The sequence below is a fragment of the Fistularia commersonii genome, chromosome 23, assembly GCF_037954325.1.
Source record: "Fistularia commersonii isolate RoL2024-O1a breed Wild chromosome 23, RoL_Fcom_v1.0, whole genome shotgun sequence".
Taxonomy (NCBI): domain Eukaryota; kingdom Metazoa; phylum Chordata; class Actinopteri; order Syngnathiformes; family Fistulariidae; genus Fistularia; species Fistularia commersonii.
The window spans coordinates 11,663,117-11,689,841 of NC_141306.1; positions in this window are offsets into that span (position 1 = coordinate 11,663,117).

Consider the following 26,725-nt stretch of genomic DNA (forward strand, 5'->3'; position numbering starts at 1 on the left):
TGTCCTAAACAACATATTGCAACAGCAGAAACCAGCTCGATGAAATTCATTAGTTATTTCCACTCCTAATGAAAAACGCTTCAACTCGGTTAGATAAATACTTTTTGAACGAATGGCTATACCTTTTGAATATATGATGGGATAACACTTAATTTGACATATATTGTGCAGAATCATGTCCTAAACAACATATTGCAACAGCAGAACCCAGCTTGTTGAAATTCAATAGTTATTCCCACTCCTAATCAAAAACGCTTCAACTCGGTGAGATAAGCAGTTTTTGAACGAATGGCTATATCTTTTTATAATCTGAGATGGGATAACACTGAATTTGACATATATTGTGCAGAATCATGTCCTAAACAACATATTTCAACAACCGAAACCAGCTCGATGAAATTCATTAGTTATTTCAACTCCTAATGAAAAACGCTTCAACTCGGTGAGATAAGCAGTTTTTGAATGAATGGCTATATCTTTTGAATATGTGATGGGATTACACTGAATTTGATATATATTGTGCAGAATAATGTCCTAAACAACATATTGCAACAGCAAAAAACCAGCTTGTTGAAATTCAATAGTTATTTCCACACCTAATCAAAAACGCTTCAACTCGGTGAGATAAGCACTTTTTGAACGAATGGCTATCTATTTTAAACTTGTTGCTTGATTACACTGAATTTGATATATATTGTGCAGAATCATGTCCTAAACAACATATTTCAACAGCTGAAACCAGTTCGATGAAATTCATTAGTTATTTCCACTACTAATAAAAAAGGCTTCAACTCGGTGAGATAAGCACATTTTGAACGAATGGCTATATCTTCTGAACCTGTGATGAGATAACACTGAAATTGACATATATTGTGCAGAATCATGTCCGAAAAACATATTGCAACAGCAGAACCCAGCATGATGAAATTCATTAGTTATTTCCACTCCTAATCTAAAATGCTTCAACTCGGTGAGTAAAGCACTTCTTGAACGAAGGGCTATATCTTCTGAACTTGTTGCTGGATTACACTGAATTTGATATATATTGTGCAGAAGCATGTCCTAAACAACATATTGCAACAGCAGAAACCAGCTTGATGAAATTCCTTAGTTATTTCCACTCCGAATCAAAAACGCTTCAACTCGGTGGGATAAGCACTTTTTGAACGAATGGCTATATCTTTTGAACCTGTGATGGGATAACACTGAATTTGACATGTATTGTGCAGAATCATGTCCGAAACAACATATTTCAACAGCAGAAACCACCTTGATGAAATTCATTAGTTTTTTCCACTCCTAATAAAAAACGCTTCAACTAGGTCAGATAAGCACTTTTTGACCGAAGGGCTATATCTTCTGAACTTGTTGCTGGATTACACTGAATTTGATATATATTCTGCAGAAGCATGTCCTAAAAAACATATTGCAACAGCAGAAACCAGCTTGATGAAATTCTTTAGTTATTTCCACTCCGAATCAAAAACGCTTCAACTCGGTGGGATAAGCACTTTTTGAACGAATGGCTATATCTTTTGAACCTGTGATGGGATAACACTGAATTTGACATGTATTGTGCAGAATCATGTCCTAAACAACATATTTCAACAGCAGAAACCTACTTGATGAAATTCAATAGTTTTTTCCAATCCTAATCAAAAACGCTTCAACTAGGTCAGATAAGCACTTTTTGACCGAAGGGCTATCTATTTTAAACTTGTTTTTGGATTACACTGAATTTGATATATATTGTGCAGAATCATGTCCTAAACAACATATTGCAACAGCAAAAACCAGCTTGATGTAATTCATTAGTTATTTCCACTCCGAATCAAAAACGCTTCAACTTGGTGGGATAAGCACTTTTTGAACGAATGGCTATATCTTTTGAACCTGTAATGGGATAACACTGAATTTGACATATATTGTGCAGAATCATGTCAGAAACAACATATTGCAACAGCAGAACCCAGCTTGTTGAAATTCAATAGTTATTCCCACTCCTAATCAAAAACGCTTCAACTCGGTGAGATAAGCAGTTTTTGAACGAATGGCTATATCTTTTGAATCTGAGATGGGATAACACTGAATTTGACATATATTGTGCAGAATCATGTCCTAAAAAACATATTTCAACAGCCGAAACCAGCTCGATGAAATTCATTAGTTATTTCCACTCCTAATGAAAAACGCTTCAACTCGGTGAGATAAGCATATTTTGAAAGAATGGCTATATCTTTTGAACCTGTGATGGGATAACACTGAATTTGAAATATAATGTGCAGAATCATGTCCTAAACAACATATTTCAACAGCAGAAACCAGCTTGATGAAATTCAATAGTTGTTTCCACTCCTAATCAAAAACGCTTCAACTCGGTGAGATAAGCACTTTTTGAACGAATGGCTATATCTTTTGAATATGTGATGGGATAACACTAAATTTGACATATATTGTGCAGAATCATGTCAGAAAAAACATATTGCAACAGCAGAAAGAAGCTTGTTGAAATTCAATTGTTATTTCCACTCCTAATCAAAAACGCTTCAACTCGGGGAGATAAGCATATTTTGAACGAATGGCTATATCTTTTGAACCTGTGATGGGATTAGTCTGAATTTGACATATATTGTGCAGAATCATGTCCTAAACAACTCATTTCAACAGCCAAAACCAGCTCGATGAAATTCATTAGTTATTTTCACTCCTAATCAAAAACGCTTCAACTCGGTGAGATAAGCAGTTTTTGAACGAATGGCTATATCTTTTGAATCGGTGATGGGATAACACTGAATTTGACATACATTGTGCAGAATCATGTCCTAAAGAACATATTGTAACAGCAGAAACCAGCTTGATGAAATTCAATAGTTGTTTCCACTCCTAATCAAAAACGCTTCAACTCGGTGAGATAAGCACTTTTTGAACGAATGGCTATATCTTTTGAATATGTGATGGGATAACACTAAATTTGACATATATTGTGCAGAATCATGTCCTAAACAACATATTGCAACAGCAGAAAGAAGCTTGTTGAAATTCAATTGTTATTTCCACTCCTAATCAAAAACGCTTCAACTCGGGGAGATAAGCATATTTTGAACGAATGGCTATATCTTTTGAACCTGTGATGGGATAACACTGAATTTGACATATATTGTGCAGAATCATGTCCTAAACAACTCATTTCAACAGCCAAAACCAGCTCGATGAAATTCATTAGTTATTTTCACTCCTAATCAAAAACGCTTCAACTCGGTGAGATAAGCAGTTTTTGAACGATTGGCTATATCTTTTGAATCGGTGATGGGATAACACTGAATTTGACATATATTGTGCAGAATCATGTCCTAAAGAACATATTGTAACAGCAGAAACCAGCTTGTTCAAATTCAATAGTTATTTCCACTCTAATCAAAAACGCTTCAACTTCTGTGAGATAAGCATATTTTGAACGAATGGCCATATCTTTTGAACCTGTGATGGGATTACACTGAATTTGAAATATTGTGCAGAATCATGTCCTAAACATCATATTTCAACAGCTGAAACCAGCTCGATGAAATTCATTAGTTATTTCCACTCCTAATAAAAAAGGCTTCAACTCGGTCAGATAACCGCTTTTTGACCGAAGGGCTATATCTTTTGAACTTGTTGATGGATTACACTGAATTTGACATATATTGTGCAGAAGCATGTCCTAAAAAACATATTGCAACATCAGAAACCAGCCTGATGAAATTCATTAGTTATTTCCACTCCTAATCAAAAACACTTCAACCCGGTCAGATAAGCAATTTTTGAACGAAATGCTATATCTTTTGAATCTGTGATGGGATAACACTGAATTTGAGATATATTGTGCAGAATATTGTCCGAAAACAACATATTGCAAGAGCAGAAACCAGCTTGATGAAATTCATTAGTTATTTCCACTTCTAATCTAAAATGCTTCAACTCGGTGAGATAAGCACTTTTTGAATGAAGGGCTATATCTTCTGAACTTGTTGCTGGATTACACTGAATTTGATATATATTGTGCAGAATCATGTCCGAAACAAGATATTGCAACAGCAAAAACCAGCTTGATGAAATTCATTAGTTATTTCCACTCCTAATCAAAAACGTTTCAACCCGGTGAGATAAGCAATTTTTGAACGAAATGCTATATCTTTTGAATCTCTGATGGGATAACACTGAATTTGAGATATATTGTGCAGAATATTGTCCGAAACAACATATTGCAACAGCAGAAACCAACTTGATGAAATTCATTAGTTGTTTCCACTCCTAATCAAAAACGCTTCAACTCGGTGAGATAAGGACTTTTTGAACGAATGGCTATATCTTCTGAACCTGTGATGGGATAACACTGAAATTGACATATATTCTGCAAAATCATGTCCGAAAAAATGTATTGCAACAGCAGAAACCAGCTTGATGAAATTCATTAGTTATATCCACTCCTAATCTAAAATGCTTCAACTCGGTGAGATCAGCACTTTTTGAACGAAGGGCTATATCTTCTGAAGTTGTTGCTGGATTACACTGAATTTGATATATATTGTGCAGAAGCATGTCCTAAAAAACATATTGCAACCTTAGAAACCAGCTTGACTAAATTCATTAGTTATTTCCACTCCTAATCAAAAACGCTTCAACTCGGTGGGGTAAGCACTTTTTGAACGAATGGCTATATCTTTTGAATCTGTGATGGGATAACACTGAATTTGACATATATTGTGCAGAAACATGTCCTAAACAACATATTGCAACAGCAGAAACCAGCTCAATGAAATTCATTAGTTATTTCCGCTCCTAATCAAAAACGCTTCAACTCGGTGGGGTAAGCACTTTTTGAACGAATGGCTATATCTTTTGAATCTGTGATGGGATAACACTGAATTTGACATATATTGTGCAGAAACATGTCCTAAACAACATATTGCAACAGCAGAAACCAGCTCGATGAAATTCATTAGTTATTTCCACTCCTAATGAAAAACGCTTCAACTCGGTGAGATAAATACTTTTTGAACGAATGGCTATACCTTTTGAATATATGATGGGATAACACTTATTTTGACATATATTGTGCAGAATCATGTCCTAAACAACATATTGCAACAGCAGAACCCAGCTTGTTGAAATTCAATAGTTATTCCCACTCCTAATCAAAAACGCTTCAACTCGGTGAGATAAGCAGTTTTTGAACGAATGGCTATATCTTTTCATAATCTGAGATGGGATAACACTGAATTTGACATATATTGTGCAGAATCATGTCCTAAACAACATATTTCAACAACCGAAACCAGCTCGATGAAATTCATTAGTTATTTCAACTCCTAATGAAAAACGCTTCAACTCGGTGAGATAAGCAGTTTTTGAATGAATGGCTATATCTTTTGAATATGTGTTGGGATTACACTGAATTTGATATATATTGTGCAGAATAATGTCCTAAACAACATATTGCAACAGCAAAAAACCAGCTTGTTGAAATTCAATAGTTATTTCCACACCTAATCAAAAACGCTTCAACTCGGTGAGATAAGCACTTTTTGAACGAATGGCTATCTATTTTAAACTTGTTGTTTGATTACACTGAATTTGATATATATTGTGCAGAATCATGTCCTAAACAACATATTTCAACAGCTGAAACCAGTTCGATGAAATTCATTAGTTATTTCCACTACTAATAAAAAAGGCTTCAACTCGGTGAGATAAGCACATTTTGAACGAATGGCTATATCTTCTGAACCTGTGATGAGATAACACTGAAATTGACATATATTGTGCAGAATCATGTCCGAAAAACATATTGCAACAGCAGAAACCAATATGATGAAATTCATTAGTTATTTCCACTCCTAATCTAAAATGCTTCAACTCGGTGAGTAAAGCACTTCTTGAACGAAGGGCTATATCTTCTGAACTTGTTGCTGGATTACACTGAATTTGATATATATTGTGCAGAAGCATGTCCTAAAAAACATATTGCAACAGCAGAAACCAGCTTGATGAAATTCTTTAGTTATTTCCACTCCGAATCAAAAACGCTTCAACTCGGTGGGATAAGCACTTTTTGAACGAATGGCTATATCTTTTGAACCTGTGATGGGATAACACTGAATTTGACATGTATTGTGCAGAATCATGTCCTAAACAACATATTTCAACAGCAGAAACCAGCTTCATGAAATTCAATAGTTTTTTCCAATCCTAATCAAAAATGCTTCAACTAGGTCATATAAGCACTTTTTGACCGAAGGGCTATCTATTTTAAACTTGTTGCTGGATTACACTGAATTTGATATATATTGTGCAGAGTCATGTCCTAAACAACATATTGCAACAGCAAAAAACAGCTTGATGTAATTCATTAGTTATTTCCACTCCGAATCAAAAACGCTTCAACTTGGTGGGATAAGCACTTTTTGAACGAATGGCTATATCTTTTGAACCTGTAATGGGATAACACTGAATTTGACATATATTGTGCAGAATCATGTCCGAAACAACATATTTCAACAGCAGAAACCACCTTGATGAAATTCATTAGTTTTTTCCACTCCTAATCAAAAACGCTTCAACTAGGTCAGATAAGCACTTTTTGACCGAAGGGCTATATCTTATGAACTTGTTGCTTGATTACACTGAATTTGATATATATTGTGCAGAAGCATGTCCTAAAAAACATATTGCAACAGCAGAAACCAGCTTGATGAAATTCATTAGTTATTTCCACTCCTAATCAAAAACGCTTCAAACCGGTGAGATAAGCAATTTTTGAACGAAAGGCTATATCTTTTGAATCTCTGATGGGATAACACTGAATTCGAGATATATTGTGCAGAATATTGTCCGAAACAACATATTGCAACAGCAGAAACCAGCTTGATGAAATTCATTAGTTGTTTCCACTCCTAATCAAAAACGCTTCAACTCGGTGAGATAAGGACTTTTTGAACGAATGGCTATATCTTCTGAACCTGTGATGGGATAACACTGAAATTGACATATATTGTGCAAAATCATGTCCGAAAAAACATATTGCAACAGCAGAAACAAGCTTGATGAAATTCATTAGTTATATCCACTCCTAATCTAAAATGCTTCAACTCGGTGAGATAAGCACTTTTTGAACGAAGGGCTATATCTTCTGAAGTTGTTGCTGGATTACACTGAATTTGACATATATTGTGCAGAAGCATGTCCTAAAAAACATATTGCAACCGCAGAAACCAGCTTGATGAAATTCATTAGTTATTTCCACTCCTAATCAAAAACGCTTCAACTCGGTGGGGTAAGCACTTTTTGAACGAATGGCTATATCTTTTGAATCTGTGATGGGATAACACTGAATTTGATATATATTCTGCAGAAACATGTCCTAAACAACATGATTCAACAGCAGAAACCAGCTCGATGAAATTCATTAGTTATTTCCACTCCTAATGAAAAACGCTTCAACTCGGTGAGATAAATACTTTTTGAACGAATGGCTATACCTTTTGAATATATGATGGGATAACACTAAATTTGACATATATTGTGCAGAATCATGTCCTAAACAGCATATTGCAACAGCAGAACCCAGCTTGTTGAAATTCAATAGTTATTCCCACTCCTAATCAAAAACGCTTCAACTCGGTGAGATAAGCAGTTTTTGAACGAATGGCTATATCTTTTGAATCTGAGATGGGATAACACTGAATTTGACATATATTGTGCAAAATCATGTCCTAAACAACATATTGCAACAGCAGAAACCAGCCTGATGAAATTCATTAGTTATTTCCACTCCTAATCAAAAACGCTTCAACTCGGTGGGGTAAGTTCTTTTTGAACGAATGGCTATATCTTTTGAATCTGTGATGGGATAACACTGAATTTGACATATATTGTGCAGAAACATGTCCTAAACAACATATTGCAACAGCAGAAACCAGCTCGATGAAATTCATTAGTTATTTCCACTCCTAATGAAAAACGCTTCAACTCGGTGAGATAAATACTTTTTGAACGAATGGCTATACCTTTTGAATATATGATGGGATAACACTTAATTTGACATATATTGTGCAGAATCATGTCCTAAACAACATATTGCAACAGCAGAACCCGGCTTGTTGAAATTCAATAGTTATTCCCACTCCTAATCAAAAACGCTTCAACTCAGTGAGATAAGCAGTTTTTGAACGAATGGCTATATCTTTTTATAATCTGAGATGGGATAACACTGAATTTGACATATATTGTGCAGAATCATGTCCTAAACAACATATTTCAACAACCGAAACCAGCTCGATGAAATTCATTAGTTATTTCAACTCCTAATGAAAAACGCTTCAACTCGGTGAGATAAGCAGTTTTTGAATGAATGGCTATATCTTTTGAATATGTGATGGGATTACACTGAATTTGATATATATTGTGCAGAATAATGTCCTAAACAACATATTGCAACAGCAAAAAACCAGCTTGTTGAAATTCAATAGTTATTTCCACACCTAATCAAAAACGCTTCAACTCGGTGAGATAAGCACTTTTTGAACGAATGGCTATCTATTTTAAACTTGTTGCTTGATTACACTGAATTTGATATATATTGTGCAGAATCATGTCCTAAACAACATATTTCAACAGCTGAAACCAGTTCGATGAAATTCATTAGTTATTTCCACTACTAATAAAAAAGGCTTCAACTCGGTGAGATAAGCACATTTTGAACGAATGGCTATATCTTCTGAACCTGTGATGAGATAACACTGAAATTGACATATATTGTGCAGAATCATGTCCGAAAAACATATTGCAACAGCAGAAACCAGCATGATGAAATTCATTAGTTATTTCCACTCCTAATCTAAAATGCTTCAACTCGGTGAGTAAAGTACTTCTTGAACGAAGGGCTATATCTTCTGACCTTGTTGCTGGATTACACTGAATTTGACATATATTGTGCAGAATCATGTCCGAAACAACATATTTCAACAGCAGAAACCACCTTGATGAAATTCATTAGTTTTTTCCACTCCTAATCAAAAACGCTTCAACTAGGTCAGATAAGCACTTTTTGAACGAATGGCTATATCTTCTGAACCTGTGATGGGATAACACTGAAATTGACATATATTGTGCAAAATCATGTCCGAAAAAACATATTGCAACAGCAGAAACCAGCTTGATGAAATTCATTAGTTATATCCACTCCTAATCTAAAATGCTTCAACTCGGTGAGTTCAGCACTTTTTGAACGAAGGGCTATATCTTCTGAAGATGTTGCTGGATTACACTGAATTTGATATATATTGTGCAGAAGCATGTCCTTAAAAAACATATTGCAACCGCAGAAACCAGCTTGATGAAATTCATTAGTTATTTCCACTCCTAATCAAAAACGCTTCAACTCGGTGGGGTAAGCACTTTTTGAACGAATGGCTATATCTTTTGAATCTGTGATGGGATAACACTGAATTTGACATATATTGTGCAGAAACATGTCCTAAACAACATAATTCAACAGCAGAAACCAGCTCGATGAAATTCCTTAGTTATTTCCACTCCTAATGAAAAACGCTTCAACTCGGTGAGATAAATACTTTTTGAACGAATGGCTATACCTTTTGAATATATGATGGGATAACACTAAATTTGACATATATTGTGCAGAATCATGTCCTAAACAACATATTGCAACAGCAGAACCCAGCTTGTTGAAATTCAATAGTTATTCCCACTCCTAATCAAAAACGCTTCAACTCGGTGAGATAAGCAGTTTTTGAACGAATGGCTATATCTTTTGAATCTGAGATGGGATAACACTGAATTTGACATATATTGTGCAGAATCATGTCCTTAACAACATATTACAACAGCCGAAACCAGCTCGATGAAATTCATTAGTTATTTCCACTCCTAATGAAAAACGCTTCAACTCGGTGAGATAAGCAGTTTTTGAATGAATGGCTATATCTTTTGAATCTGTGATGGGATTACAATGAATTTGATATATATTGTGCAGAATAATGTCCTAAACAACATATTGCAACAGCAAAAAACCAGCTTGTTGAAATTCAATAGTTATTTCCACACCTAATCAAAAACGCTTCAACTCGGTGAGATAAGCACTTTTTGAACGAATGGCGATCTATTTTAAACTTTTTGCTTGATTACACTGAATTTGATATATATTGTGCAGAATCATGTCCTAAACAACATATTTCAACAGCTGAAACCAGTTCGATGAAATTCATCAGTTATTTCCACTCCTAATAAAAAAGGCTTCAACTCGGTGAGATAAGCACATTTTGAACGAATGGCTATATCTTCTGAACCTGTGATGAGATAACACTGAAATTGACATATATTGTGCAGAATCATGTCCGAAAAACATATTGCAACAGCAGAAACCAGCATGATGAAATTCATTAGTTATTTCCACTCCTAATCTAAAATGCTTCAACTCGGTGAGTAAAGCACTTCTTGAACGAAGGGCTATATCTTCTGAACTTGTTGCTGGATTACACTGAATTTGATATATATTGTGCAGAAGCATATCCTAAAAAACATATTGCAACAGCAGAAACCAGCTTGATGAAATTCATTAGTTATTTCCACTCCGAATCAAAAACGCTTCAACTCGGTGGGATAAGCACTTTTTGAACGAATGGCTATATCTTTTGAACCTGTGATGGGATAACACTGAATTTTACATGTATTGGGCAGAATCATGTCCTAAACAACATATTTCAACAGCAAAAACCAGCTTGATGAAATTCAATAGTTTTTTTCCAATCCTAATCAAAAACGCTTCAACTAGGTCAGATAGTCACTTTTTGACCGAAGGGCTATCTATTTTAAACTTGTTGCTGGATTACACTGAATTTGATATATATTGTGCAGAATCATGTCCTAAACAACATATTGCAACAGCAAAAACCACCTTGATGAAATTCATTAGTTATTTCCACTCCTAATCAAAAACGCTTCAACCCGGTGAGATAAGCAATTTTTGATCGAAATGCTATATCTTTTGAATCTCTGATGGGATAACACTGAATTTGAGATATATTGTGCAGAATATTGTCCGAAACAACATATTGCAACAGCAGAAACCAGCTTGATGAAATTCATTAGTTGTTTCCACTCCTAATCAAAAACGCTTCAACTCGGTGAGATAAGGACTTTTTGAACGAATGGCTATATCTTCTGAACCTGTGATGGGATGACACTGAAATTGACATATATTGTGCAAAATCATGTCCGAAAAAACATTTTGCAACAGCAGAAACCAGCTTGATGAAATTCATTAGTTATATCCACTCCTAATCTAAAATGCTTCAACTCGGTGAGATAAGCACTTTTTGAACGAAGGGCTATATCTTCTGAAGTTGTTGCTGGATTACACTGAATTTGATATATATTGTGCAGAAGCATGTCCTAAAAAACATATTGCAAACGCAGAAACCAGCTTGATGAATTTCATTAGTTATTTCCACTCCTAATGAAAAACGCTTCAACTCGGTGAGATAAATACTTTTTGAACGAATGGCTATACCTTTTGAATATATGATGGGATAACACTAAATTTGACATATATTGTGCAGAATAATGTCCTAAACAACATATTGCAACAGCAGAACCCAGCTTGTTGAAATTCAATAGTTATTCCCACTCCTAATCAAAAACGCTTCAACTCGGTGAGATAAGCAGTTTTTGAACGAATGGTTATATCTTTCTAATCTGAGATAAGATAACACTGAATTTGGCATATATTGTGCAGAATCATGTCCTAAACAACATATTTCAACAGCCGAAACCAGCTCGATGAAATTCAATAGTTATTTCCACATCCTAATCATAAACGCTTCAACTCGGTGAGATAAGCACTTTTTGAACGAATGGCTATCTGTTTTAAACTGTTGCTTGATTACACTGAATTTGATATATATTGTGCAGAATCATGTCCTAACTAACATATTTCAACAGCTGAAACCAGTTCGATGAAATTCATTAGTTATTTCCACTCCTAATAAAAAAGGCTTCAACTCGGTGAGATAAGCACATTTTGAACGAATGGCTATATCTTCTGAACCTGTGATGGGATAACACTGAAATTGACATATATTGTGCAAAATAATGTCCGAAAAACATATTGCAACAGCAGAAACCAGCATGATGAAATTCATTAGTTATTTCCACTCCTAATCTAAAATGCTTCAACTCGGTGAGATATGCACTTCTTGAACGAAGGGCTATATCTTCTGAACTTGTTGCTGGATTACACTGAATTTGATAAATATTGTGCAAAAGCATGTCCTAAAAAACATATTGCAACAGCAGAAATCAGCTTGATGAAATTCATTAGTTATTTCCACTCCGAATGAAAAACACTTCAACTCGGTGGGATAAGCACTTTTTGAACGAAGGGCTATATCTTTTGAACCTGTGATGGGATAACACTGAATTTGACATATATTGTGCAGAATCATGTCCTAAACAACATATTTCAACAGCAGAAACCAGCTTGATGAAATTCAATAGTTTTTTCCAATCCTAATCAAAAACGCTTCAACTAGGTCAGATAAGCACTTTTTGACCGAAGGGCTATCTATTTTAATCTTGTTGCTGGATTACACTGAATTTGATATATATTGTGCAGAATCATGTCCTAAACAACATATTGCAACAGCAAAAACCAGTTTGATGTAATTCATTAGTTATTTCCACTCCGAATCAGAAACGCTTCAACTTGGTGGGATAAGCACTTTTTGAACGAATGGCTATATCTTTTGAACCTGTGATGGGATAACACTGAATTTGACATATATTGTGCAGAATCATGTCCGAAACAACATATTTCAACAGCAGAAACCACCTTGATGAAATTCATTAGTTTTTTCCACTCTTAATCAAAAACGCTTCAACTCATTGAGATAAGCAATTTTTGAACGAATGGCTATATCTTTTGAATCTGTGATGGGATAACACTGAATTTGACATCTATTGTTCAGAATCATGTCCGAAACAACATATTGCAACAGCAGAAACCAGCTTGTTAAAATTCAATAGTTATTTCCACTCCTAATCAAAAACGCTTCAACTCGGTGAGATAAGCATATTTTGACCGAATGCCTATATCTTTTGAACCTGTGATGGGATGACACTGAATTTGAAATATAATGTGCAGAATCGTGTCCTAAACAACATATTGTAATCACAAAAACCAGCATGATGAAATTCATTAGTTATTTCCATTCCTTTTCAAAAACGCTTCAACTCGGTGAGATAAGCACTCTTTGAATGAATGGCTATATCTTTTGAACATGTGATGGGATTACACTGAATTTGACATATATTGTGCAGAATCATGTCCTAAAAAACATTGCAACAGCAGAAACCTGATTGATGAAATTCATTTGTTATTTCCACACCTAATCAAAAACGCTTCAACTCGGTGATATAGGCAGTTTTTGACCGAATGGCTATATCTTTTGAACTTGTGACTGGATTACACTGAATTTGACATATATTGTGCAGAATCATGAACTAAACAACATATTTGAACAGCAGAACCAAGCTTGATGAAATTCATTAGTTATTTCCACTCAAAATCAAAAAAGCTTCAATTCGGTGAGATAGGCAGTTTTTGACCGAATGCCTATATCTTCTGAACGGGTTGCTGGATTACACTGAATTTGACATATATTGTGCAGAATCATGTCCTAAAAAACATATTGCAACAGCAGAAACCAGCTTGATGAAATTCATTAGTTGTTTCCTCTCCTAATCAAAAACGCTTCAACTCGGTGAGATAAGCATATTTTGAACGAATGGCTATATCTTTTGAACCTGTGATGGGATAACACTGAATTTGAAATATTGTGCAGAATCATTTCCTACAAAACATATTTCTACAGCCGAAAGCAGCTCGATGAAATTCATTAGTTATTTCCACTCCCAATCAAAAACGCTTCAACTCGGTGAGATAAGCAGTTTTTGAACGAATGGCTATATCTTTTGAATCTGTGATGGGATAACACTGAATTTAACATGTATTGTGCAGAATCATGTCCCAAACAACATATTTCAACAGCAAAAACCAGCTTGATGAAATTCATTAGTTTTTCAACTCCTAATCAAAAACGCTTCAACTAGGTCAGATAAGCGGTTTTTGACCGAAGGGCTATATCTTTTAAACTTGTTGCTGGATTACACTGAATTTGATATATATTGTGCAGAATCATGTCCTAAACAACATATTGCAACAGCAGAAACCAGCAAAATGAAATTCATTAGTTATTTCCAGTCCTAATCAAAAACGCTTCAACTCGGTGAGATAAGCAATTTTTGAACGAATGGCTATATCTTTTGAACATGTGATGGGATAACACTGAATTTGAGATATATTGTGCAGAATATTGTCCGAAACAACATATTGCAACAGCAGAAACCAGCTTGATGTAATTCATTAGTTATTTCCACTCCTAATCAAAAACGCTTCAACTCGGTGAGATAAGCACTTTTTGAACGAATGGCTATATCTTCTGAACCTGTAATGGGATAACACTGAAATTGACATATATTGTGCAGAATCATGTCCGAAAAAACATATTGCAACAGCAGAAACCAGCTTGATGAAATTCATTAGTTATATCCACTCCTAATCTAAAATGTTTCAACTCGGTGAGATAAGCACTTTTTGAACGAAGGGCTATATCTTCTGAACTTGTTGCTGGATTACACTGAATTATATATACATTGTGCAAAAGCATGTCCTAAACAACATATTGCAACAGCAGAAACCAGCTTGATGAAATTCATTAGTTATTTCCACTCCTAATCAAAAACGCTTCAACTCGGTGGGATAAGCACTTTTTGAACGAATGGCTATATCTTTTGAATCGGTGATAGGATGACACTGAATTTGAGATGTATTGTGCAGAATATTGTCCGAAACAACATATTGCAACAGCAGAAACCAGCTTGATGTAATTCATTAGTTATTTCCACTCCTAATCAAAAACGCTTCAATTCGGTAAGATAAGCATATTTTGAAAGAATGGCCATATCTTTTGAACCTGTAATGGGATAACACTGAATTTGAAATATAATGTGCAGAATCATGTCCTAAACAACATATTGTAATCGCAGAAACCAGCTTGATGAAATTCATTGGTTATTTCAGCTCCTAATCAAAAACTTTTCAACTCGGTGAGATAAACACTTTTTGAACGAATGGCTATATCTTTTGAATATGTGATGGGATAACACTGTATTTGACATATATTGTGCAGAATCATGTCCTAAACAACATATTTCAACAACAGAAACCAGGTTGATGATATTCATTAGTTGTTTCCACTCCTAATCAAAAACGCTTCAACTGGTTGAGATAAGCACTTTTTGAACGAAGGGCTATATCTTCTGAACTTGTTGCTGGATTACACTGAACTTGATATATATTGTGCAGAAGCATGTCCTAAAAAACATATTGCAACAGCAGAAACCAGCTTGATGAAATTCATTAGTTATTTCCATTCCTATTCAAACACTCTTCGACTCGGTGAGATAAGAATTCTTTGAACGAATGGCGATATCGTTTGAACATGTGATGGGATTACACTGAATTTGACATATATTGTGCAGAATCATGTCCTAAACAACATATTGCAACAGCAGAAACCAGCTTGATGAAATTCATTAGTTATTTCCACTCCTAATCAAAAACGTTTCAACTCGGTGAGATAAGCAGTTTTGGAAAGAATGGCGATATCTTTTGAACTTTTTGCTGGATTACACTGAATTTGACATATATTGTGCAGAATCATGTCCTAAACAACATATTTATACAGCAGAAACCAGCTTGATGAAATTCGTTTGTTATTTCCACTCCTAATCAAAAACGCTTCATCCCGAAGAAATAAGCACTTTTTGAACGAATGGCTATATCTTTTTAACCTGTGATGGGATTACACTGACTATGACATATATTGTGCAGATCGATGTCCTAAACAACATATTGCAACTACAGAAACCAGCTTGATGAAATTCATTGGTTATTTCCACTCCTAATCAAAATCGCTTCCACTCGGTGAGATAATCAGTTTTTGACTGAATGCCTATATATTCTGAACATGTGATGGGATTCCAATGAATTTGACATATATTGTGCAAAATCATGTCCTAAAAAACAATTTTGAACAGCAGAAACCAACTTGATGAAATTCATTTGTTATTTCCACTCCTAATCAAAAACGCTTCAACTCGGTCAGATAAGCACTTTTTGAACGAATGGCTATATCTTTTGAACTTGTTACTGGATGACACTGAATTTGACATATATTGTGCAAAATCATGTCCTAAACAACATATTGCAACAGCAAAAACCAGCTTGATGATATTCATTAGTTATATCCACTCCTAATCTAAAATGTTTCAAATAGGTGAGATAAGCACTTTTTGAACGAAGGGCTATATCTTCTGAACTTGTTGCTGGATTACACTGAATTTGATATACATTGTGCAAAAGCATGTCCTAAACAACATATTGCAACAGCAGAAACCAGCTTGATGAAATTCATTAGTTATTTCCACTCCTAATCAAAAACGCTTCAACTCGGTGGGATAAGCACTTTTTGAACGAATGGCTATATCTTTTGAATCGGTGATAGGATGACACTGAATTTGAGATATATTGTGCAGAATATTGTCCGAAACAACATATTGCAACAGCAGAAACCAGCTTGATGTAATTCATTAGTTATTTCCACTCCTAATCAAAAACGCTTCAATTCGGTAAGATAAGCATATTTTGAAAGAATGGCCATATCTTTTGAACCTGTAATGGGATAACACTGAATTTGAAATATAATGTGCAGAATCATGTCCTAAACAACATATTGTAATCGCAGAAACCAGCTTGATGAAATTCATTGGTTATTTCAGCTCCTAATCAAAAACTTTTCAACTCGGTGAGATAAACACTTTTTGAACGAATGGGTATATCTTTTGAATATGTGATGGGATAACACTGTATTTGACATATATTGTGCAGAATCATGTCCTAAACAACATATTTCAACAACAGAAACCAGGTTGATGATATTCATTAGTTGTTTCCACTCCTAATCAAAAACGCTTCAACTGGTTGAGATAAGCACTTTTTGAACGAAGGGCTATATCTTCTGAACTTGTTGCTGGATTACACTGAACTTGATATATATTGTGCAGAAGCATGTCCTAAAAAACATATTGCAACAGCAGAAACCAGATTGATGAAATTCATTAGTTATGTCCACTCCTAATCAAAAATGCTTCAACTCAGTGAGATAAATACTTTTTGAACAAATGGCTATATCTTTTGAATCTGTAATGGGATAACACTAAATTTGACATATATTGTGCAGAATCATGTCCTAAACAACATATTGCAACAGCAGAAACCAGCTTGTTGAAATTCAATAGTTATTTCAATTCTTAATCAAAAACGCTTCAACTCGGTGAGATAAGCATATTTTGAACGAATGGCTATATCTTTTGAACATGTGATGGGATTACACTGAATTCGACATATATTGTGCAGAATCATGTCCTAAACAACATATTTCAACAGCCGAAACCAGCTCGATGAAATTCATTAGTTATTTCCACTCCTAATCAACAACGCTTCAACTCGGTGAGATAAGCAGTTTTAGAACAAATGCTATATCTTTTGAAGTTGTGATGGGATAACACTGAATTTGACATGTATTGTGCAAAACCATGTCCTAAACAACATATTACAACAGCAGAAACCAGCTTGATGAAATTCATTAGTTATTACCACTCCTCATCAAAATCGATCAACTCGGTGAGATAAGCAGTTTTTGAACGAAAACCTATATATTTTGAACCTGTGATGGGATTACAATGAATTTGACATATATTGTGCAAAATCATGTCCTAAAAAACAATTTTCAACACCAGAAACCAGCTTGATGAAATTCATTAGTTATTCCCATTCTTAATAAGGAATGCTTCAACTCGGTGAGATAAGCAGTTTTTGACCGAATGGCTATATCTTTTGAAGATGTTGCATTATTACACTGAATTTGACATATATTTTGCAGAATCATGTCCTAAACAACATATTTCAACAGTAGGAACCAGCTTGATGAAATTCATTAGTTATTTCCACTCCTAATCAAAAACGCTTCAACTCGGTGAGATGAGCACGTTTTGAACAAATGGCTATATCTTTTGAGCTTCTTACTGGATGACACTGAATTTGACATATATTGTGCAAAATCATGTCCTAAACAACATATTGCAACAGCAAAAACCAGCTTGATGAAATTCATTAGTTATTTCCATTCCTATTCAAACACTCTTCGACTCGGTGAGATAAGAATTCTTTGAACGAATGGCGATATCGTTTGAACATGTGATGGGATTACACTGAATTTGACATATATTGTGCAGAATCATGTCCTAAACAACATATTGCAACAGCAGAAACAAGCTTGATGAAATTCATTAGTTATTTCCACTCCTAATCAAAAACGTTTCAACTCGGTGAGATAAGCAGTTTTGGAAAGAATGGCGATATCTTTTGAACTTGTTGCTGGATTACACTGAATTTGACATATATTGTGCAGAATCATGTCCTAAACAACATATTTATACAGCAGAAACCAGCTTGATGAAATTCATTTGTTATTTCCACTCCTAATCAAAAACGCTTCATCCCGAAGAAATAAGCACTTTTTGAACGAATGGCTATATCTTTTTAACCTGTGATGGGATTACACTGACTTTGACATATATTGTGCAGAACGATGTCCTAAACAACATATTGCAACTACAGAAACCAGCTTGATGAAATTCATTGGTTATTTCCACTCCTAATCAAAATCGCTTCCACTCGGTGAGATAATCAGTTTTTGACTGAATGCCTATATATTCTGAACATGTGATGGGATTCCAATGAATTTGACATATATTGTGCAAAATCATGTCCTAAAAAACAATTTTCAACAGCAAAAACCAGCTTGATGAAATTCATTTGGTATTCCCCCTCCTAATCAAAAACGCTTCAACTCGGTCAGATAAGCACGTTTTGAACGAATGGCTATATCTTTTAAACTTGTTACTGGATGACACTGAATTTGACATATATTGTGCAAAATCATGTCCTAAACAACATATTGCAACAGCAAAAACCAGCTTGATGATATTCATTTGTTATTTCCATTCCTATTCAAAAACCCTTCGACTCGGTGAGATAAGAATTCTTTGAACGAATGGCTATATCTTTTGAACATGTGATGGGATTACACTGAATTTGACATATATTGTGCAGAATCATGTCCTAAAAAACATTGCAACAGCAGAAACCAGATTGATGAAATTCACTAGTTATGTCCACTCCTAATCAAAAATGCTTCAACTCAGTGAGATAAATACTTTTTGAACGAATGGCTATATCTTTTGAATATGTGATGGGATAACACTAAATTTGACATATATTGTGCAGAATCATGTCCTAAACAACATATTGCAACAGCAGAAACCAGCTTGTTGAAATTCAATAGTTATTTCAATTCTTAATCAAAAACGCTTCAACTCGGTGAGATAAGCATATTTTGAACGAATGGCTATATCTTTTGAACATGTGATGGGATTACACTGAATTCGACATATATTGTGCAGAATCATGTCCTAAACAACATATTTCAACAGCCGAAACCAGCTCGATGAAATTCATTAGTTATTTCCACTCCTAATCAACAACGCTTCAACTCGGTGAGATAAGCAGTTTTAGAACAAATGCTATATCTTTTGAAGTTGTGATGGGATAACACTGAATTTGACATGTATTGTGCAAAACCATGTCCTAAACAACATATTACAACAGCAGAAACCAGCTTGATGAAATTCATTAGTTATTACCACTCCTCATCAAAATCGATCAACTCGGTGAGATAAGCAGTTTTTGAACGAAAACCTATATATTTTGAACCTGTGATGGGATTACAATGAATTTGACATATATTGTGCAAAATCATGTCCTAAAAAACAATTTTCAACACCAGAAACCAGCTTGATGAAATTCATTAGTTATTCCCATTCTTAATAAGGAATGCTTCAACTCGGTGAGATAAGCAGTTTTTGACCGAATGGCTATATCTTTTGAAGATGTTGCATTATTACACTGAATTTGACATATATTTTGCAGAATCATGTCCTAAACAACATATTTCAACAGTAGGAACCAGCTTGATGAAATTCATTAGTTATTTCCACTCCTAATCAAAAACGCTTCAACTCGGTGAGATGAGCACGTTTTGAACAAATGGCTATATCTTTTGAGCTTCTTACTGGATGACACTGAATTTGACATATATTGTGCAAAATCATGTCCTAAACAACATATTGCAACAGCAAAAACCAGCTTGATGAAATTCATTAGTTATTTCCATTCCTATTCAAACACTCTTCGACTCGGTGAGATAAGAATTCTTTGAACGAATGGCGATATCGTTTGAACATGTGATGGGATTACACTGAATTTGACATATATTGTGCAGAATCATGTCCTAAACAACATATTGCAACAGCAGAAACAAGCTTGATGAAATTCATTAGTTATTTCCACTCCTAATCAAAAACGTTTCAACTCGGTGAGATAAGCAGTTTTGGAAAGAATGGCGATATCTTTTGAACTTGTTGCTGGATTACACTGAATTTGACATATATTGTGCAGAATCATGTCCTAAACAACATATTTATACAGCAGAAACCAGCTTGATGAAATTCATTTGTTATTTCCACTCCTAATCAAAAACGCTTCATCCCGAAGAAATAAGCACTTTTTGAACGAATGGCTATATCTTTTTAACCTGTGATGGGATTACACTGACTTTGACATATATTGTGCAGAACGATGTCCTAAACAACATATTGCAACTACAGAAACCAGCTTGATGAAATTCATTGGTTATTTCCACTCCTAATCAAAATCGCTTCCACTCGGTGAGATAATCAGTTTTTGACTGAATGCCTATATATTCTGAACATGTGATGGGATTCCAATGAATTTGACATATATTGTGCAAAATCATGTCCTAAAAAACAATTTTCAACAGCAAAAACCAGCTTGATGAAATTCATTTGGTATTCCCCCTCCTAATCAAAAACGCTTCAACTCGGTCAGATAAGCACGTTTTGAACGAATGGCTATATCTTTTAAACTTGTTACTGGATGACACTGAATTTGACATATATTGTGCAAAATCATGTCCTAAACAACATATTGCAACAGCAAAAACCAGCTTGATGATATTCATTTGTTATTTCCATTCCTATTCAAAAACCCTTCGACTCGGTGAGATAAGAATTCTTTGAACGAATGGCTATATCTTTTGAACATGTGATGGGATTACACTGAATTTGACATATATTGTGCAGAATCATGTCCTAAAAAACATTGCAACAGCAGAAACCAGATTGATGAAATTCACTAGTTATGTCCACTCCTAATCAAAAATGCTTCAACTCAGTGAGATAAATACTTTTTGAACGAATGGCTATATCTTTTGAATATGTGATGGGATAACACTAAATTTGACATATATTGTGCAGAATCATGTCCTAAACAACATATTGCAACAGCAGAAACCAGCTTGTTGAAATTCAATAGTTATTTCAATTCTTAATCAAAAACGCTTCAACTCGGTGAGATAAGCATATTTTGAACGAATGGCTATATCTTTTGAACATGTGATGGGATTACACTGAATTCGACATATATTGTGCAGAATCATGTCCTAAACAACATATTTCAACAGCCGAAACCAGCTCGATGAAATTCATTAGTTATTTCCACTCCTAATCAAAAACGCTTCAACTCGGTGAGATAAGCAGTTTTTGAACGAAAACCTATATATTTTGAACCTGTGATGGGATTACACTGAATTTTACATATATTGTGCAAAATCATGTCCTAAAAAACAATTTTCAACACCAGAAACCAGCTTGATGAAATTCATTAGTTATTCCCATTCTTAATCAGGAATGCTTCAACACGGTGAGATAAGCAGTTTTTGACCGAATGGCTATATCTTTTGAAGATGTTGCTTTATTACACTGAATTTGACATATATTTTGCAGAATCATGTCCTAAACAACATATTTCAACAGTAGGAACCTGCTTGATGAAATTCATTAGTTATTTCCACTCCTAATCAAAAACGCTTCAACTCGGTGAGATGAGCACGTTTTGAACGAATGGCTATATCTTTTGAGCTTGTTACTGGATGACACTGAATTTGACATATATTGTGCAAAATCATGTCCTAAACAACATATTGCAACAGCAAAAACCAGCTTGATGAAATTCATTAGTTATTTCCATTCCTATTCAAACACTCTTCGACTCGGTGAGATAAGAATTCTTTGAACGAATGGCTATATCTTTTGAACATGTGATGGGATTACACTGAATTTGACATATATTGTGCAGAATCATGTCCTAAAAAACATTGCAACAGCAGAAACCAGATTGATGAAACTCATTTGTTATTTCCACACCTAATCAAAAACGCTTCAACTCGGTGAGATAGGCAGTTTTTGACCGAATGGCTATATCTTTTGAACTTGTTGGTGGATTACACTGAATTTGACATATATTGTGCAGAATCATGTCCTAAACAACATATTGCAACAGCAGAAACCAGCTTGATGAAATTCATTAGTTATTTCCCCTCCTAATCAAAACGTTTCAACTCGGTGAGATAAGAATTCTTTGAACGAATGGATATATCTTTTGAACATGTGATGGGATAACACTGAATTTGAAATATATTGTGCAGAATCATGTCCTAAACAACATATTTTAACAGCAGAAACCAGCTTGATGTTATTCATTAGTTATTTCCACTCCTAATGAAAAACGTTTCAACTCGGTGAGATAGGCAGTTTTTGACCGAATGGCTATATCTTTTGAACTTGTAGCTGGATTACACTGAATTTGACATATATTGTGCAGAATCATGTCCTAAACAACATATTTCAACAGTAGGAACCAGCTTGATGAAATTCATTAGTTATTTCCACTCCTAATCAAAAACGCTTCATCCCGAAGAAATAAGCACTTTTTGAACGAATGGCTATATCTTTTGAACCTGTGATGGGATTACACTGACTTTGACATATATTGTGCAGAACGATGTCCTAAACAACATATTGCAACAGCAGAAACCAGCTTGATGAAATTTATTGGTTATTTCCACTCCTAATCAAAATCGCTTCCACTCGGTGAGATAATCAGTTTTTGACTGAATGCCTATATATTTTGAACATGTGATGGGATTCCAATGAATTTGACATATATTGTGCAAAATCATGTCCTAAAAAACAATTTTCAACAGCAGAAACCAGCTTGATGAAATTCATTTGTTATTTCCACTCCTAATCAAAAACGCTTCATCCCGAAGAAATAAGCACTTTTTGAACGAATGGCTATATCTTTTTAACCTGTGAGGGGATTACACTGACTTTGACATATATTGTGCAGAACGATGTCCTAAACAACATATTGCAACAGCAGAAACCAGCTTGATGAAATTCATTGGTTATTTCCAATCCTAATCAAAATCGCTTCCACTCGGTGAGATAATCAGATTTTGACTGAATGCCTATATATTTTGAACATGTGATGGGATTCCAATGAATTTGACATATATTGTGCAGAATCATGTCCTAAAAAACAATTTTCAACAGCAAAAAGCAGCTTGATGAAATTCATTTGTTATTCCCCCTCCTAATCAAAAACGCTTCAACTCGGTCAGATAAGCACGTTTTGAACGAATGGCTATATCTTTTAAACTTGTTACTAGATGACACTGAATTTGACATGTATTGTGCAAAATCATGTCCTAAACAACATATTGCAACAGCAAAAACCAGCTTGATGATATTCATTAGTTATTTCCATTCCTATTCAAAAACCCTTCGACTCGGTGAGATAAGAATTCTTTGAACGAATGGCTATATCTTTTGAACATGTGATGGGATTACACTGAATTTGACATATATTGTGCAGAATCATGTCCTAAAAAACATTGCAACAGCAGAAACCAGATTGATGAAATTCAATAGTTATGTCCACTCCTAATCAAAAATGCTTCAACTCAGTGAGATAAATACTTTTTGAACGAATGGCTATATCTTTTGAATATGTGATGGGATAACACTAAATTTGACATATATTGTGCAGAATCATGTCCTAAACAACATATTGCAACAGCAGAAACCAGCTTGTTGAAATTCAATAGTTATTTCAATTCTTAATCAAAAACGCTTCAACTCGGTGAGATAAGCATATTTTGAACGAATGGCTATATCTTTTGAACATGTGATGGGATTACACTGAATTCGACATATATTGTGCAGAATCATGTCCTAAACAACATATTTCAACAGCCGAAACCAGCTCGATGAAATTCATTAGTTATTTCCACTCCTAATCAAAAATGCTTCAACTCGGTGAGATAAGCAGTTTTTGAACGAAAACATATATATTTTGAACCTGTGATGGGATTACACTGAATTTTACATATATTGTGCAAAATCATGTCCTAAAAAACAATTTTCAACACCAGAAACCAGCTTGATGAAATTCATTAGTTATTCCCATTCTTAATCAGGAATACTTCAACACGGTGAGATAAGCAGTTTTTGACCGAATGGCTATATCTTTTGAAGATGTTGCTTTATTACACTGAATTTGACATATATTTTGCAGAATCATGTCCTAAACAACATATTTCAACAGTAGGAACCAGCTTGATGAAATTCATTAGTTATTTCCACTCCTAATCAAAAACGCTTCAACTCGGTGAGATGAGCACGTTTTGAACGAATGGCTATATCTTTTGAGCTTGTTACTGGATGACACTGAATTTGACATATATTGTCCAAAATCATGTCCTAAACAACATATTGTAACAGCAAAAACCAGCTTGATGAATGTCATTAGTTATTTCCATTCCTATTCAAACACTCTTCGACTCGGTGAGATAAGAATTCTTTGAACGAAAGCTATATCTTTTGAACATGTGATGGGATTACACTGAATTTGACATATATTGTGCAGAATCAAGTCCTAAAAAACATTGCAACAGCAGAAACCAGATTGATGAAATTCATTTGTTATTTCCACACCTAATCAAAAACGCTTCAACTCGGTGAGATAGGCAGTTTTTGACCGAATGGCTATATCTTTTGAACTTGTTGGTGGATTACACTGAATTTGACATATATTGTGCAGAATCATGTCCTAAACAACATATTGCAACAGCAGAAACCAGCTTGATGAAATTCATTAGTTATTTCCACTCCTAATCAAAGCGTTTCAACTCGGTGAGATAAGAATTCTTTGAACGAATGGATATATCTTTTGAACATGTAATGGGATAACACTGAATTTGAAATATATTGTGCAGAATCATGTCCTAAACAACATATTTTAACAGCAGAAACCAGCTTGATGTTATTCATTAGTTATTTCCACTCCTAATGAAAAACGTTTCAACTCGGTGAGATAGGCAGTTTTTGACCAAATGGCTATATCTTTTGAACTTGTAGCTGGATTACACTGAATTTGACATATATTGTGCAGAATCATGTCCTAAACAACATATTTCAACAGTAGGAACCAGCTTGATGAAATTCATTAGTTATTTCCACTCCTAATCAAAAACGCTTCATCCCGAAGAAATAAGCACTTTTTGAACGAATGGCTATATCTTTTTAACCTGTGATGGGATTACACTGACTTTGACATATATTGTGCAGAACGATGTCCTAAACAACATATTGCAAGAGCAGAAACCAGCTTGATGAAATTCATTGGTTATTTCCACTCCTAATCAAAATCGCTTCCACTCGGTGAGATAATCAGATTTTGACTGAATGCCTATATATTTTGAACATGTGATGGGATTCCAATGAATTTGACATATATTGTGCAAAATCATGTCCTAAAAAACAATTTTCAACAGCAGAAACCAGCTTGATGAAATTCATTTGTTATTCCCCCTCCTAATCAAAAACGCTTCAACTCGGTCAGATAAGCACGTTTTGAACGAATGGCTATATCTTTTGAACTTGTTACTGGATGACACTGAATTTGACATATATTGTGCAAAATCATGTCCTAAACAACATATTGCAACAGCAAAAACCAGCTTGATGATATTCATTAGTTATTTCCATTCCTATTCAAAAACCCTTCGACTCGGTGAGATAAGAATTCTTTGAACGAATGGCTATATCTTTTGAACATGTGATGGGATTACACTGAATTTGACATATATTGTGCAGAATCATGTCCTAAAAAACATTGCAACAGCAGAAACCAGATTGATGAAATTCACTAGTTATGTCCACTCCTAATCAAAAATACTTCAACTCAGTGAGATAAATACTTTTTGAACGAATGGCTATATCTTTTGAATATGTGATGGGATAACACTAAATTTGACATATATTGTGCAGAATCATGTCCTAAACAACATATTGCAACAGCAGAAACCAGCTTGTTGAAATTCAATAGTTATTTCAATTCTTAATCAAAAACGCTTCAACTCGGTGAGATAAGCATATTTTGAACGAATGGCTATATCTTTTGAACATGTGATGGGATTACACTGAATTCGACATATATTGT